The sequence below is a fragment of the Hetaerina americana genome, unplaced genomic scaffold, assembly GCF_022747635.1.
Source record: "Hetaerina americana unplaced genomic scaffold, ioHetAmer1.1.p SCAF_6, whole genome shotgun sequence".
NCBI classification, from domain to species: Eukaryota; Metazoa; Arthropoda; class Insecta; order Odonata; family Calopterygidae; genus Hetaerina; species Hetaerina americana.
In genome coordinates, this window is record NW_027287205.1 from 34,300,466 (window position 1) to 34,316,917 (window position 16,452).

General features: G+C 36.9%; 1 protein-coding gene across 2 annotated transcripts in view; it reads right to left on the reverse strand.

Annotated features, from left to right (window-relative positions):
• LOC139695186 (uncharacterized) overlaps positions 1–16,452 on the reverse strand; it is a 119,545-nt gene that overhangs the window by 23,892 nt on the left and 79,201 nt on the right. Inside the window, exon 3 of one of the 2 annotated variants that reach the window (XR_011702279.1) lies at positions 9,110–9,235. The exons of the other annotated variant lie outside the window; for it this stretch is intronic. The gene's annotated coding sequence lies outside the window, so the exon portion shown is untranslated. The remainder of the gene's footprint in view (positions 1–9,109; positions 9,236–16,452) is intronic. 2 annotated transcript variants of the gene reach the window in all.

The window sequence follows — 16,452 nt, forward strand, 5'->3', positions numbered from 1 at the left end:
TTACAGACTCATTTCCACCAAACAATCAAGAAGATGTTTGTCATCCGCCAAAAACTTAAAAAAAGCCAAAACAATATATGATATTCTAAAACGAAAAAAAAACAATCAGGACAATGCTCTGTGCCTTTGAGATAAGATTACGATTGGTACATGCCAGACAACATACAAACTCTGGTATTAACCAACATTCTAAGACACCAGCTTCTGTAATGTGATGATCGCTCCAATCGATCGAAATAATTTATCAAATGTGTTTAAAAAACTCGTTAAAATGCTTATTTGTAGACTGTAATAAACTTTGTGGAAGTATAGTGGTTAATAAAAAATGAAATGTGTTGATTGGAAGTTTTTGAAATATGGATATGCAAAAGGATTGAAAACGTGAAATGGGCATGAAAATAATGGAACACTAAAAATAGAAGTGCTATGCACGGTGGAGCAATAAAGAGGATTGTTGAAAATTAATCCAAAGGAGACAGAAGATGTGTAGGCAGTAAGTTTAGATTGCACAAGGGATTTTTAAGACTGAAATAGAGGGGAGACCGCTAGGCAAGCGTTGAATGGGCAAGGAAAGAATAGGGATGTTGGACGAAATGAAGGGAGGAAGGAAGTACAGGGTTCGTCCGGAAAATAAGTGTACTGACTCCTGGGCTGGGCGCGCCGCTCCAGGCGCGCCCAGCACCGCTCTGACGGGCTGCGGTTGAAGGGGGGTATGTTGGCAAGCGACGCTGAAAAAGGCAGTCGGCTCTGAGCTGTGGTGTAGTGAGGAGCTCTGTTAACGCGAACCTCCACGCTTCGACCCACGTCACGGAACGCGATGCCGAAGTTTTTGGAGCAGCGTTATTCCATCATTTGCGGTAAAGCTTGAGAAATCGTCTACCGAAACTGTCGGTATGATTAACCAGGCTTACGGGTAGTCAGCCATGTCCAGAAACATGATCTTTCGGTGGCACAAGATGTTCGTGGAGGGCAGAGAAGAGGCCGACGACGAGTCTTCGAGAGGTTCCCGATGATGCCTTCGCGGGAGCGTTCCAGGAATGGGAACGCCGCTGGAACAAGTGTATCGACTCACAAGGGTCCTATTTTGAGGAATATTAGCTTAAGATATGTAAAAGTGTAATAATTTTTTTTTCCTGAACTCAGTACACTTATTTGCCGGACGAACCCTGTATACGGAGTTAAAAAGTATAATTGTGGCAAAGAAGGATTCTGTGTTGTGTTTTGTTGGAAAAAAATATTAATTTGGTAGTTGTGTCCGTTAAAAACGTATCTTAACTGGTAGATAACCTAATTATAATGATAATGTATACATACTTACATACAGTCAAATACGAAAAACCGCCATTTAGTGAACATATACTCATTCACCTTCATTCATTGTGAATGAGTGTATGCTCCCTTAATGGCGGATTTTCGTATTTAAATGTGTATATGGCCAATGTGGCTTGTCTCTTTCATCTAAACGTGCTATGCGGCTATGCGTGCTACGAAAGGCACTATTCCTATTCTTTATGACGTTGCATGATTGCTTTACGTACAGCCCTTTTCTCTTTTGTAGTCCATTTCTCTTTTGGTGAGTGAAACAGCTCCCTAACGCCATCTCCTGGCCAAAGAAGCGGGGCACTTGGTTGCATAAACCCCGGAGTAAATTAAATTTCCTCAAACGCTCAAGTGGTTAGAGCATTGGCTCAGTTAGTCAAAAGATCCGGTATTCAAGTATGTTCAAGGAAATATTTTGGCACATATGACCTGCTCGACTTCCTCACCTTCTTGTGTTCGTCTTTTATGTGTTTTCTATACTTTTTCCTTATAAATATTTCCAATTTCTATGTGAATATATATATACATATACATATATATATATATATAATTTCGTTATATATATATATATATATATATATATATAACGAAATTCCGCTATATGGCGTACAAATATCCGTTCACATGGAAATATATATATATAAGGAAAAGTGATAGGAACACATATGAAGCACCAGCACAGGAGATGTGGGGAAGGTGGAATCTAGCAAATCACAAGCGCAATAATATTTCCTTGACAGGAACTTGAACACCGTATCTTTCCACTTGCCGGACGAATGCTCTAGCCACCTGAGCTGTCGCGGAAACTAAATGCACACTGAAATTTGCGGGTCTTATATATTAACCAAGAGCCCTAATTCTTTGGCCAAGAGATGGCGTCAGGGGGCAGAGTTCTGTGTTCGTAAATACATATTTGTATACGTATACATATAAACATGTATAGTATACACGTGTATGAATATGTATGTATATAATGTAAGCCTAAAATAATAAGATAGTAATGTAAGTTGGGTGAAATTATTGGAGAAAAATTCATGAGCTAATGAAATAGTCTATTTTTGCGTAGGATGGATGGCTATGCCTTGTTTGTAAATGTAGAGGACGTTATCGATGTGCAATGGCCAGTGTCCATTCAACCTAGTTCAAACGGCAGAATGCCAATAATAATCTAATAAAATTCTGGACATACTAACAAAAAATTGAGAAAATGGCTGGGCCTTTGTTTGGGAGTGGGAATAAAAACATGAGTATTTAATAAGCTTAAGTGTTTTCGAGCACGGAAAAATTGTCTTACCGTATGGGCATAAATGGTTCAGAAAATTAACACTGCCCTTCATCAGCATCGGTGGGATGATTTTTTCGATTCGTGCACTCAGCTGGCCGCAGCCCATTGGCGGAAAAATGCAATGATGAGAGAATTTGGGGGATTTTAAAGCCCTTTCAATTAATGTAATTGAAGTTTGGAACCAAACCTTGATACTGGTATTTATCATTTTAAATTTAGACAAAATAAACATTTTAAAGTTCCGAAAATTATTTTTGAAAAACCGTTAACCTTTTCCCAAAATTTATAGCAAAAATTATTTAAAGTCGATCGATTCCGCTGTCCAAAGGAAAGATTATAAGATTTATCATATGCCAATACAGTTTTTGTTTTAATATTTTTGCTGTTCCTGAAATCCTTGGCTCTGGTAATGAGTAGTTAGGCCACCTTACACATGAGGAAAATTTGAGGATAAAATGTTGCCATCATTCTGTCTTAATTTCACATGAAATATACGTGAGGACTCCTATTAGTAGTCATAATGCAAAAAATGACACATACAAGTTAACAGGATAAATAAATGTTATAAATTATGCACATATTTGGTACAAATTAAGGATCAGAGATTTATCCTTAGATGAAAGGTAACACAACACTTACACTAAAAGGGAATCTAGTGAAGACTACTTTGGCAAAAATAACGAAATAATATTCAGAGGTAGGGCAATTTGAGCTATGTTTATGCATAAAATCAAATGAAAAGACAAATCTAAATAATCAAGGAAATTCATTTGAAAGTATAGGAAAACAAGACACAGCTAAAAGCGACAAAGCCTAACAAAAAAAATGATCAAGAATTTTCATTCATCTCTATAGTTATGTAGTTTGAACTGATACCGGATGTAGCGAGTCAATAAAATGTTAAGATTTACATGAAAGACATGCAATGAAATTTTCAATGAATATTAAATGTAACGTGGGTCACTGGTTGTTGTACTAATAGAAATTCCTTATATATCAGAATGAAAAAAAGTTATGAAAGTCGTTTTCCTTGTCGGTAACTTGAAAATTAATCCACTCATTAACGGTAGATTATGGTTAGTAAATATTTCCATGATTTGACTAATAAGATTAGTGTTCCCTTAAGTATATGTTTTAACTTTGTCGGCCAAGGCATTAAAAATGATCTCTCTGTCGGGGTTTTCCGTTTTAAGAAATTTCTTCAAAAGTTAGAATTATGCAGGAGGCGTAAAGAGTCAAATAAAAGAATTTTATTGGTGTAGTTGTGAATTTAATAAATTATTTATCAGAAAATTGCATTAAGGCATGTGCTGATGGATGGTTCAACTTTCATTGAAAACTTTTGTGATTGAATTTAGAATTCTGCATTATTAACGTTGAAGTGGAATAGAACTAAAGGAAATTTAAATGGCCTTTTGAAAATTTAAGGATGGTGTAACTGGTTTAACTTTTGGTCTCCATCGGCTAAACCGATTTGGAATTTTTGATTGACTGAAGAAAACACGTTTTTATCAAAATAACCTTATCTTGCTCGTCATTCCGTTGTTTTGTGTTCCACTCCCTTCGAGAGCAACGTCATTTGAATCGTTAGAGTGAACAAAATATTGATTCAAAAAAATAAAACGATTCAATTAAAAAATGAAAAATGGCATTTTTGATACCTTCGGAAGGTGTCACTTTTGTACCGAAAATTAAAACCAAAAATCTACTTCCAACCGAGGACAGCTCAAGTTTTCCTACCATAATTTTAAATACTAGTGAGATCCGCTTAAGAGGCGGTATGCCCAGAGGGTACATACGATACTAAAACGGAAAAATACTGTCTACATAATAGATGGACATTCAAATTATTATCATTTAGACCTGAGTATACGACAGGTTTTTAGACCAATCGTTACATTCACATCCTGGTCACGACCCAAAATATTGCGTTCACGATTTCATTCAATCCTTACCGACCGTCCCGATGTCTTTCGATTCAAACACACAGTCTGTGTGAGGTTCCCTCAAGGGAATTTTGAATAATGCTATTGTGTGATTATCTCTTACGTAATAACACTATTGGAAAATTATAAGTCATCTTCATGGACGCTATTACCGCGCCAGGTACATGCACACACAAACACATATCCCACCCACACAAAATTACCCTTCGTGTGGCTTAAGCCTCAGAATTAGAACACAGAGCTCGATGCTTAATTACGAAAACACATTTACGTGCGAAAGATTTCCATTTTAATTCCAAAAGACATTTCTACACCATTCCATCCAGATCAAAGCAAACAATAACCTTAACGAAACTGGGCGTTATTACTGACCAAAGTTGCAAGCGCCAGAGTCTAAGATGGCGAACGGCGATTGGGGAACGCGGCGCTAGAAGAAAATGATGGAAGAGACGTCGTGGGATTGGGAGAGTAGAGAAGTGGGGATAATAACGCCTCCGGCGTTGATTCGCGACGCAGTTAGAATTCAAACATTTAAACGACGCTCACGCCGAAGATCGCGTTCGTGTCTGATTGCAAAGGAGGGACGAGACCGGATAAAGGCGTTGGGGGAGAGATGGAGTGGGCGCATGAGAGCGAGTGGGTTGGGAGGAGGAGGGAATATGATTATTCAAGAAAGTTTGGCTCCCAGCGGAGCGACGAGGGGAATGGTTAGAGGTTTTGATGCGACGGGTTTTTATAGCTCCTAACGAGAGACGCGCTCTTTTGTGTGTGTGTGTGTGTGCATGGCGGGGAAGGGGGAGTTGGAAGGGGTCGAAGCTGAAGAGGAGGATGAAAGGGAGATGTAGGGAGGAAATATTAAAGCGGGAAATAAATAAAAGAGATATTCAACCTTACTTACGAGTCACCCTGCTCGGAGGAGTCGAGGCTTCGCGCCAAAGGGTAAGTCGGGGCGGTTGGGAGGGTTGGAATAAGAAGGGATGGGAGAAAGGGAAAGGAACGGAAAAAGGGAGACGAGATATAAATCCGTACATTAGAAACTTAAATGTTTGTGCTGAATACCCAAGGGGATTTTTTATCTCAGCCTACTGGAAACTTGGGTGGTACAAATAAAAACGGCTCCAGACGTAGCGCAGTTTGGCACGCCTCGGAAACTTGGCCATAAAGCCGGAGGATAAGCAAAGTTTGGAAACCTTTTTAAGTGATTAAAGAGGAGAATGGAAAGACATAAATGAGTCGAAAAAATTAGCGATAATATATAGGCGGAGAAGAGGATAAGAGAACATTTTTGAGGGGCATTCGAAGAATACATGGAAAAAGGATACAGGAGATACTAAGGGGTGAAGGGATAGGAAGGAGACGAATTAGTATTTTAGATGCAGAGAGTGAACACAGCTAAGCAACAGCCGACGTTATCCTATATTTTTAAATCTAATCCAAAATTTATTATACATGATGTATTTTACAGTGTATATGCATATATAGTATATCGTAATAATACATAAATCTGGAAAATTATTTTGCTTGCTTGGGGACATAACTCCCAGGAAGTATGGGGTATAGGCCAAAATATTTTGGTATAACAGGGTGAAAATACGCAGAGTAACAAAATCTATGTCCTATTTAGATATGATTTCCTGAGAATATCTTAGGAAGAGAAAAAATAAATTTAATTTGTTTTTTCCGATCTCAAACAGTTGCCAGCAATTAAACCATCAAATTATTTCTCTAACTATTAAATCATTTATATTCGAGCTAAGTGCTAATTGTTTTTGCAAAAATCAAATCACATCCATGGAAACTATTGATCCAATTTTATTCATTGATGTTTTTACCATCACAGTATTTCAGAATTACATTGGATATTGCTAAAATCAGCTATTTTATTATAAGTTATTTATATTTTTAAGCACGAAATACTGTAGCCTAACACCTGTGCATACGAAGGCTTATTAAAACGAATTAAAACCAGTGACAGCTGGACAATTACATTGATCTGGCGAAGTTGGGTAAAGCCTTGTGTGTGGGTGTGAATAAAACGGAAACCAGACCTATTTAAGTGGCCCAATGGGATATAAATGCGTGTGAACGAAGCATTAGTGAATTAGTGAATGCCATTAAGATTTAATCCTGACAATAAATACCTGTATATATATATATATACACACACGAGGGTCATCCGGAAAGTAGTACCCGTTCGTGCCGCATGAAGTGCTGACGACGCGAGTAGCCGCTGGACGAGGTCAGATAGCTTCAGTGGCTTGTCTGCCTTCTCTGAGCCAAGTTGCGTGACGCTAGCATTGCCTGTGTTGTTTCTGTGATTGTTTACAATGTTTAAAAAAATTGAGAACGCCGCCAGTTGTGAAGTGAGGGCAGTGATTAAATTCCTCAATGCAAGAAACGTTCGCCCATGTGATATTCATCGCCAATTAAAGGAGGTGTATGGAGACAATGTAATGGACGAGTCGTCTGTTCGGCGGTGGTGTCGCAACTTCAACATGGGGAGGGGGAACACACACGACGATGAGCGTTCGGGGAGACCGTCTGTCATTACAGACCAACTGGTGAGCTCAGTTGACGAATTCGTGAGGAACGATCGGCGCGTCACAATTGATGACATCTGTGAGCATTTTCCCAATGTTTCTCGAACAATTGTTCATGAAATTGTTAAACACCATCTGCATTATGCAAAAATTTGTGCAAGATGGGTCCCTCGCGTATCTCAATGAGCTGGCGGCGAAGGACTATGCAGCAGGAATACAGAAACTTGTCACACGTTATGACAAATGCCTTAATTTGCTTGGAGATTATGTTGAGAAGTAGTTTAAAGTATCCTCTTTCAAATAAATTTTTTTATGTTTGTTAATATTTACTTTTGTGTCTTTATTTCACGAACGGGTACTACTTTCCGGATGACCCTCGTATATATATATATACTTATATATATATATATACTTATACACATATTCGAACGTGTATGTGTATGTAATGGTATGTACGTATATATATGTGTGTATATATATATATATATATATATATATATGTGTATATATATATATATATATGTGTGTATATATATATATACATGTATATATATATATATATATATATATATATATATATATATATATATATATATATATATATATATATATATATATATATATATGTGTATATATATATATATATGTGTGTATATATATATATATATATTTATACCTATATGTACACATAGACGTTCGAATATATTTATAAGAATATTCCTTTCGTTTATTCCTTTGCACAAATTAGGCAACTGCCGAATTTCCGTATATAGTATATGCCGAAGATTACAGTTTATTGGAACACGGTAGTGAATAAAATTTACCAACCGGACCTCCATGAACGCTGGCGGTAGTCCTGGTATGTAAATGAGCGGTAGAGCATCAGAGAGGAGAATTTAAGCAAAATATATGGAGTGAGAGAGAGGGAAAGGGAGCAGTTGGAAAACTTTTTGAAATTCCGTGTTTTGATCAATTTTTGATCAAAAGGGGGACACAGATGCAATCATCGCCGCCATCAGCCACTCTGGGGATCTAGAGATGAGGGGGAAGTTGGGTGGAGAGGGGATAGGGCATCGTAATAAGGGGTCCGACGAGGGTCCTCCTGGATGGTGATGGCCCATTGCTCTTAATCCAGGTCCAGGGAAAGGGAACACAAAAGAAGGCCCTTTTAAAGGGCAAAGGATTTGGGGGAAAGGGTGAAAGAGTCCTTCTTCTTAAAGGAGTTCCTCGGCGCCTTCATATCCCCCATCACCATCCGTCCATCTTCCCCCCCCACTCTCTTCCGCAGTGGCCTTTTTTGGAGAAAATTTATTCTTTCTGTGTTATGTTTTCCTTTGAGATAAGTCGCCTTAAGACACGGTTATGATTGCACAACACGCCAAAGATCTAAGAAAATGAAGAATTCCTCATCTTCTACCCTCCATAACCCCCGTGTAATTCTTCGTTTGTTTGATTTTCCTTCCACCCCACCATCCATGAAGCCCTAACCCGAGAGGAATGTATAGTGACCCAGAAATATGGAAATGTACATCTTATGATTTTCTGGGCGTGCCTTGAATTAGCCTTTCTATTCCAAAATATGGTCAAATAAGCTTTTTAAGGGCCAACTTACTCTTTATTTTATCATCGCACATCAACTATTAGGATCATTTCTTTAAAATTTCTCACATTTGAGAAGTTATTATTTTTTAAGAATTTTTTCACCCAATTTCTAAAATTGTGTTGGACAGCATTCAGAATGATAGTTCGCCATGGTGTAGTGCAAACTTATTGCAAGCAGCGCTGTAAGACTTATGGCCTGCATCGCATTCACGTTGCCGTCTGGTTGATTCTATATAATTGGTGGCATATTCATTATTATTTTCAGTCGAGAAAACATAATAACGAAGTTGGTTTAGCGGTGTTTACCTTACTTTTATCCAGGAAGACCAAAATTTCCTGAACTCATAAAAATGCGAATAATTGTAATAATATTATGCGCGCGAGTTACGCAGTTTAAGAAAGTGAAAGCAACTCACCTTGATCGAGATTTGAAAAGGGAACCGTGAACATCCGGTCGAGGGACTAGTTAAGCTACGGAGATGCGTCATCGATCATGCGGTGCTCCTTTGTCCAAATCACGGTCGAGACCGGACTTCCATGACCTATCAACAGATCAAGGTGAAATCAAATAAATAATATAAATTAGTAATATTACAAGGTATTTATAATATACAATCGTTTTTGATGCTATCGCATATCCATTAAGAGGAAGTAACAAACAAGGAGGAATATTAACGATCCCTTAGTTAGTTGGGAAGGATTGGTACTATGAAAAAAGACGAATAACCTTTTACGAAATGAATGGGGTAGAAGAAGGTCGAGTTAAAAAATGGTTTATTAAAATGAAGGGTGCCACGGGAATTAGTGTCATACACTCCAGGGTCCAAAATTGTAGAAGTTCATATAGGTTAATTCCAATATCTAAACTGTACACTAAGTTTCATAAAAATGAAATCTGAACTTTAAATATGATTTCGCCCGAATATTCTGCATAGTTTGAAAAATACTATTAGGACAACTAGGGACGATTTTACGAAATTTAATTGTGAATGGCCATGCTTAAACTCCACAATCCTGAAGAAAATGGACAAATATGACATTGAAACGTCATTAGAAATGAAGAACCGAAACTGTGGGAGAGTTTCAGGAATATGCTACGCAGAAAGTGCCACAAAAAAGTTGCCATTGGATCTATTACTCAAAAGATTCCTATTTCTCCCTAGCCAGTTTAGTGTTCACAAAAATAATTTGAGAAATAAGTAAAAGTAATTGAAGGATTACATTGAAAACTGAACAATCATTTATTTTTGCTAGAGAGGAAGCAGGTCATACCAGTAATTATGTCAGAATTGCAAAGAACTCCTGGAGCACAGATTGCACGGGAGAAATATTATGCATTGAATCTTCCCGTACTTAATTTTTATCTTTACATAACAAAATTTACCTGCATATAACCTAACTTTCATTACCACAGAGGTTTCCTTTGAACTCCATTCAAGGTGCTTATTTACCCCGCTGCCCTTTACCACCTCTCTCCCAAGCTACCTTAGTGACTACAACCACCCAGATTTATTCATCGCTGCCAATAATGCTCCTTATATTGTAAAGCTTTTCCACTTCGGGTACTTTTTCCCGTGCCCTTACCTCCTGCACAGTCATGTCGGTCGTCAAGAAAAAAATAAATTCAAAGTCATACTTCTATACATATATATAAATACGCGTAGAATGTTTTCAATGAGTAGTCTACCGTTTGAGGTAGGTATTGGAAGACTATACACTAAGCACCCATATAATTTTTAGCCTGTCATAAGAAAATAGTAACTCACCATGATCCTTCAAAAAATCTTTCTACAATTCTATATATATATATCTATATATACCTTGCTGGCCGAACGTGTTTCCCTTTATCACAGTCTTCAATATTTCATCCACCTTGCTTCCTTGAGATTTCTCCCAACAATCATAGGTGCATCCCGTCCCCTCTCACCATGACTAGGATGTTATCTCCTGGTTTCATTTCCATCCATTTCATCTTTTATCTACAATTCCAAACTCACAACTCAAAATTTTTCCAATTAAATACTATTTTGTGGCCCCAAAGAACGTGATTTCGTTCTCCTATCAATCCAAATTAATGAGGATCTCATATACAAGTAGAATAATCACAATTAGGTCTGACACTTCTTTACCACAAAAGAAAAGAATAAAATATATTAATTAGTATTGATTGAACATGATACAATAGTTTTAAATAAGTCAGCAATCATTTATATGTTTTGTGTCAGCTGTTTGTAAAGTTCTCAAATACACCTGAACCAGAAAAAAAAGGTACTCAATTCTTTCTTATGATGCATAAAGATATACGTAATCTGGGATTATGAATACGCGCACGCATAATTATCATAAAGTACGTATGTATTTCACCTGGTCGCATTTTCCAATTAGGATGGCGAGTAGGCGGTTTTAATCAAGTATGTTGTTTGGTTAAAACCCCATTTGTCCATAGTACGTAAATTGCAGTTAGGCATCAGTTTCAATATAATATCTCCATTAAGTAATTGCGTAAGGAGACCGGGTTTTCAAATAAAAAGTAGTGTAGACAAAAAAGTCATTTAATAGAATTATAAAATATCTGTACACAAGCAGTATGTAGAAGAAAATCCTATTAAGCAGCCTTCCATTAGGCGCCGGTGGCAAATTTTAATAAGTGTGGCAAGCTGGCGGGGACGGAGAATGACTTAAGGGTTGCAAGTTATTTCATCATCCTGGGCGTTTAAGAGAATTGGCGTGGAAATGTGATAAATAAGAGCTCTCTGCCTTCACTTAAAATCTCCTGATTTCAGAATAATATGCCAAGGAATCATAAAACATGCTGAGGTACGAGGACATTCCACGGTGAAACAGTCATTCAAACGGTAGGATGATGAGGGCAAAAACCTTTAGGATGCAAGCACAATATCTTTTCAAAGTGTGTAAAAATTTCATGAAGAGAGAATAATTTTGCAAATTTCGATAAAAATAATTTTTGTCCTCCATACCGAGTACATTGCGTATTTGCGTTTTCCCATGTCTCAAAACACAATTGGAAAAACATCACACCCTTATGTTCATTGACACTTGGGTTTGTTCAAAAGACATAAGAAGAAATGTGTGTACCCTCATGCCAACAGCTCTGTAAGAGATATAATAAATTGTATTTATTTTCGTTTATTTTATAAATTGAGTCTTATATAGACAAATAGGTCACCTGTAGCCACTAAAATGTCCGGAAAACCTTTCTTTTACTCCAAAAAATATTCAACCTCTGCCTTCTGTAGAATAAACTTACAGCAGGAGTATTTACCTTCAATTGTTTAAAAATTGTTTTAAAAAGGTATCTGGCAATAACTGATGAGAAGAATTCATTTTTATGAAATGACTCATTTATAAAAGATTTTTCTCCGGAAAAATAAAGCATATTTCTCTAAACACGGTAGTTCAACTTGCCCGACCGAGGCTCTTGACCGTAATCTTAGCTCAAACCTTCTCCTTAAATCTTAGCTCAAATGGTTCAGAGTATCCACCCGGCCAGTTGAAGATCCGTGGTTCAAGTCCCGGTCAAAGAAACTTTTTGCGCTAGTGATCTGTTCGATTCCACCTTTCCCCCTTCCCCAACTCTCCTGTGTTTTATCTTCTTCATTATATATATATATTTATTTATTTATTTATTTATTTATATACGTATTCACACCAAGTCAATTACCATCGCCTTTAAGGGACATTTCACCAACAGGCTCGTTGATTTGATCAACTCGTTCACACAAACCAAAGCGCTATTCATTAAAATTAATAATTTAAGACAAATGGACGAAGCACGATCTATCATTTGGTAAGGAGAAAAAATATTTTCCTGGATTGGATAGAATTATATTCGAGATAGGCATGATACAAACGTCAAGAGTCTTCCATTTCTCACATCGGGAAAAGGGCCTTCTTTCCCCAATAAATTCCACACGTGCTCGAAAGCGATATATTTTGTGCCGTAAGTCTGCCTTTATCACGGGAATTGAATTGGGCCGTTATGGAGGCATCGTCTGGCCTCCTAAGCTTATCGCGAACGAAGGATTTCGAGTCCTCCATAGCCGTTCACTTCGATATACCCCTCTCCATTGAAGCATGAGATTTGACAATGATGGCCAAGTTTTTGCGGAAAAATTTCCACATGTTATGTCCGCGCAAATTTATTTTGCACCCCCGCCCCCGAAGTAAGATACCCTTTCAATTTTATCATCATGGAAATGAAGGCTTATTGAAAAAAACCGCGTGCTTTTATAAAAGAGGATAGTTATTGCGTTAAATTTATCTCATTGAAAACCTTTCCTCTGAAGTTTAGTGTATTTCCATGTTGGAAAATATCTTACAAATTTGCGGATGGAAGATCGTAAAAAAACTCTGAATAGGTTCACCTTTCATGCGTGGTGATAGGATATTTCAACCACCCGGATTTAGGCTATCCGGAAGAAAATTGGACTTCAACTGTTTCGAAAAAACTTGAAAATAACTTTTAAAAATATCCAAAAGAATAATATATATAATGATCATGATTTATCTGGGCAATGAATGCTTATTTGATTGCAAAAGCGATCCCACTACCCAGTAGGAATTTTACTGACGAAGTATTCTTTCATTTTTTATCTTTCTTTTGTTCTTATCAGGGCCCAATTGAAATGTTGACCCTAAAAGTCGCTAAGTACTTCTTTCCACCGAGGTAAAAGTTGAATTCTTCAGTGCAAATTGATAAGCGTTGGAGAAATAAAATTACGAGATGCGATCACTTAGTATGCAAGTAGTATGTAACTAATTTGATGGTTCGTTTATAATTATTTAGCTTGTTAATAATGGAAATTGCTTCATACTAATCAAAAGATGTTATTATATATGCATATATGTATGTATATTTATGTGTGTGTGGTTCACGGTAGGGCCTGAGTTCGATTCCCAGGAAACCTCTCCGGGCACCAGGAGCTCCACCCAAGATGTGTGATTTTTCGCGTACCAAATCTTTCTGGGAAACTATCACCGTCACAGGAAAGGAACTGGCCCCCCTACCCTCATGGGTGAGTTTCACACGCCGTCTTGCTTAGTAGGGGGTGAACTCTACCATCATTTAACAAACCGCCAATATATATTTAATATATATTATATATGTGTGTATGTATATATACATATATATATATATATATATATATATATATATATATATATATATATATATTTATTTATTTATTTATTTATTTATATAGGGACGGCACAATACAACTCAAATAAAGTAATAACACTTAAAAGGACACTCACACGGTAAATTGGCCAAAGAATGCCTCTGAGAAGGCAAAAAGCTTAAACAATTTACATTATGAGTGTCCTTTTAAGCGCTACTATTTCATTTGTGCTCTATTGTGCCGCCCCAATATTATACTGCTCGTGTGTGTGTTTCCGTATAATCGATATATATATATATATATAAAGGATATATATATATATATATATATATATATATATATATATATATATATATATATATATATATATATATATACACACACATACATATATATATATATATATATATATATATATATATATATATATATATATATATATATATATATATATATATACACATACATATATATATACACACACACACACACACACATTACCACTCAGATTGCCAGAGTGATAGTTATTGGATGGGAATATATGGGTTTTGAGGCAAAGTTATGATATTTTAGAGAAATAGGAAGGGTGATGCAAGCGCTGAAGTTGGAGGACATTTACTTATGCAGGCACATCTTATATGCGTTGTATGTGTTTCGAACCAAGATGACCAAAATGTAGTGGGCAAAAGAAGATAAAATACTTTAGACAGAAAAAACGTGTATGATGACGAAAGAGTTGATAGGACCCTTGAGGGGTGTTAAACATAAGTAATGAAAACTTTCATGAGAAGATGGTTTACTAAAGTCCGGAAGCGTTACCGTTGAGATAGATTGGAGGATTTTGAAATGGTGGATGTGGAGAAGGTTGAAAGCAGTTCAACTGACAAAAAAGGGAAACAAACAAAAAAGAACTAAGAAGGTTGATTTGAGAAATCCGAAGTAAAAAGAATGCAGCCAAAATTGAGCGTTTTTATTGGTGATGAGAGATTGACGGTTGTGAAAAAGGGTTGCCGAGTAAGAAGTAAGAAAATAGTTGGCACGTTGGGCAAAAAGAACGGTCATATAATGCATTCTGATTTGAAAAAGGATTTATTGAGCCATAGGGATTTACGTTATGTCTTGCAATTTGCCTATTTCCTTCTGTATCCACCCTAAAACCCACCTTATTCGGCAGACGTCCAAGTTGTACGAGTGATATTGTAGCGTTCTAGAAAGAAGGGCTAAGAAATAAACCCGCTTTTATTCCATGCATCCGGAGATAAGGCCCATACTGCTTTTACTAATAACATAAGTTCATTCATCAATTAATTTTAAAGTAATGGTATTGATATATACCTAAGAGAGGCGCATTTTCTTCGGTTCGTTTAGTACATTCTTTGGAATGACTCCGATATAGAATACTCAATGAACGGTAGAAATGAAACCTTGATTCAAGATACGATAAATCTTTTAATCCAGATTAAGAGATAGTTCTTTTCCTGAAAGATACATAGGAAAATTCTTTAGCCTATAGTAATGGGATAGGCAAAGATTTAGCCACACCTAATTCAAAGGAATGACACTATTGCCTGATGAGCGACCATCAAACGATTTCCTTTAACTGAATCAGGTAGATATCTCGTTAAAACAAATACAATGAACGAATGAAAATTAACATCTCGATGAAAGAGGGAGCGCAGAAGATGTGGAAACACATGGAAGAATGAAAAACGAAAGTATATTATCTTAAGTACATTTTTCAGTTTAGACTCAGAATTTAAATAATCCTGAAAGACGAATAAGTAATACCAACGAATATCGCTCTCGGCAATTTCAACGCCGTCCTACACTCGTCTCTCCCTTACTTCAGTCCATTCCATTCCCTCGCCCGACACTCACTTGACAGCGGACAGTACTATTGCATTGATCATCGCTTATTAATCTTCAACATTTTAAATTCTCCAGTCAGGCCTCCCAGTTGGTGTTCACCCCCGTTGAAAATTGAAGTTTCTTTCCTCTATTTCAGTTTTGTTTAATTTTATGTCCACCTTTTCCTCTCAACGCCATTACTAGCTCAATTAAACTGTTCCCCTTACAATGTATAATTTTCTCACCATTTATACCCTACGAATACATTTTCCATGGCAGAAGGAATAGTAGTAGATCATGAGATCAAGGAGAAAAATTTTAATTGGTAGATATAGGGTGCATTCCGAATGTAATGCAATTATTTTTTATAGTAATTTATTCAACAAATTTGCACAAACACTTGAAATTCTTCAAATTACTCTCCTTGGCCCTCTACACATTTTTTTGCAGCGACTCTGCCATGACCGAAATTCATCTCTCGCAAGGTCTTCCTCACTACTGATTGGATCTATTTTGTGGACGAAACACGGGTTTCCTTTTGGGGCTGCCTTAATCCGAGGTAACAAAAAGAAGCCTACTGGGGTGACGTCAGGACTGTAGGGTGGGTGGGGCAGCGTTGGCACCTGATGTTTGACCAGGAACTCGGGGACTCGTAACGCGTTTTGGCAAATACCTTGGGCGCTACATTGGCCCACACTTTCCTAATCGCTAAATCTTCAGTAACAATGCGAAACTCAACAGTAGACAAGTTCAGTTCATTGACAACCAATTTG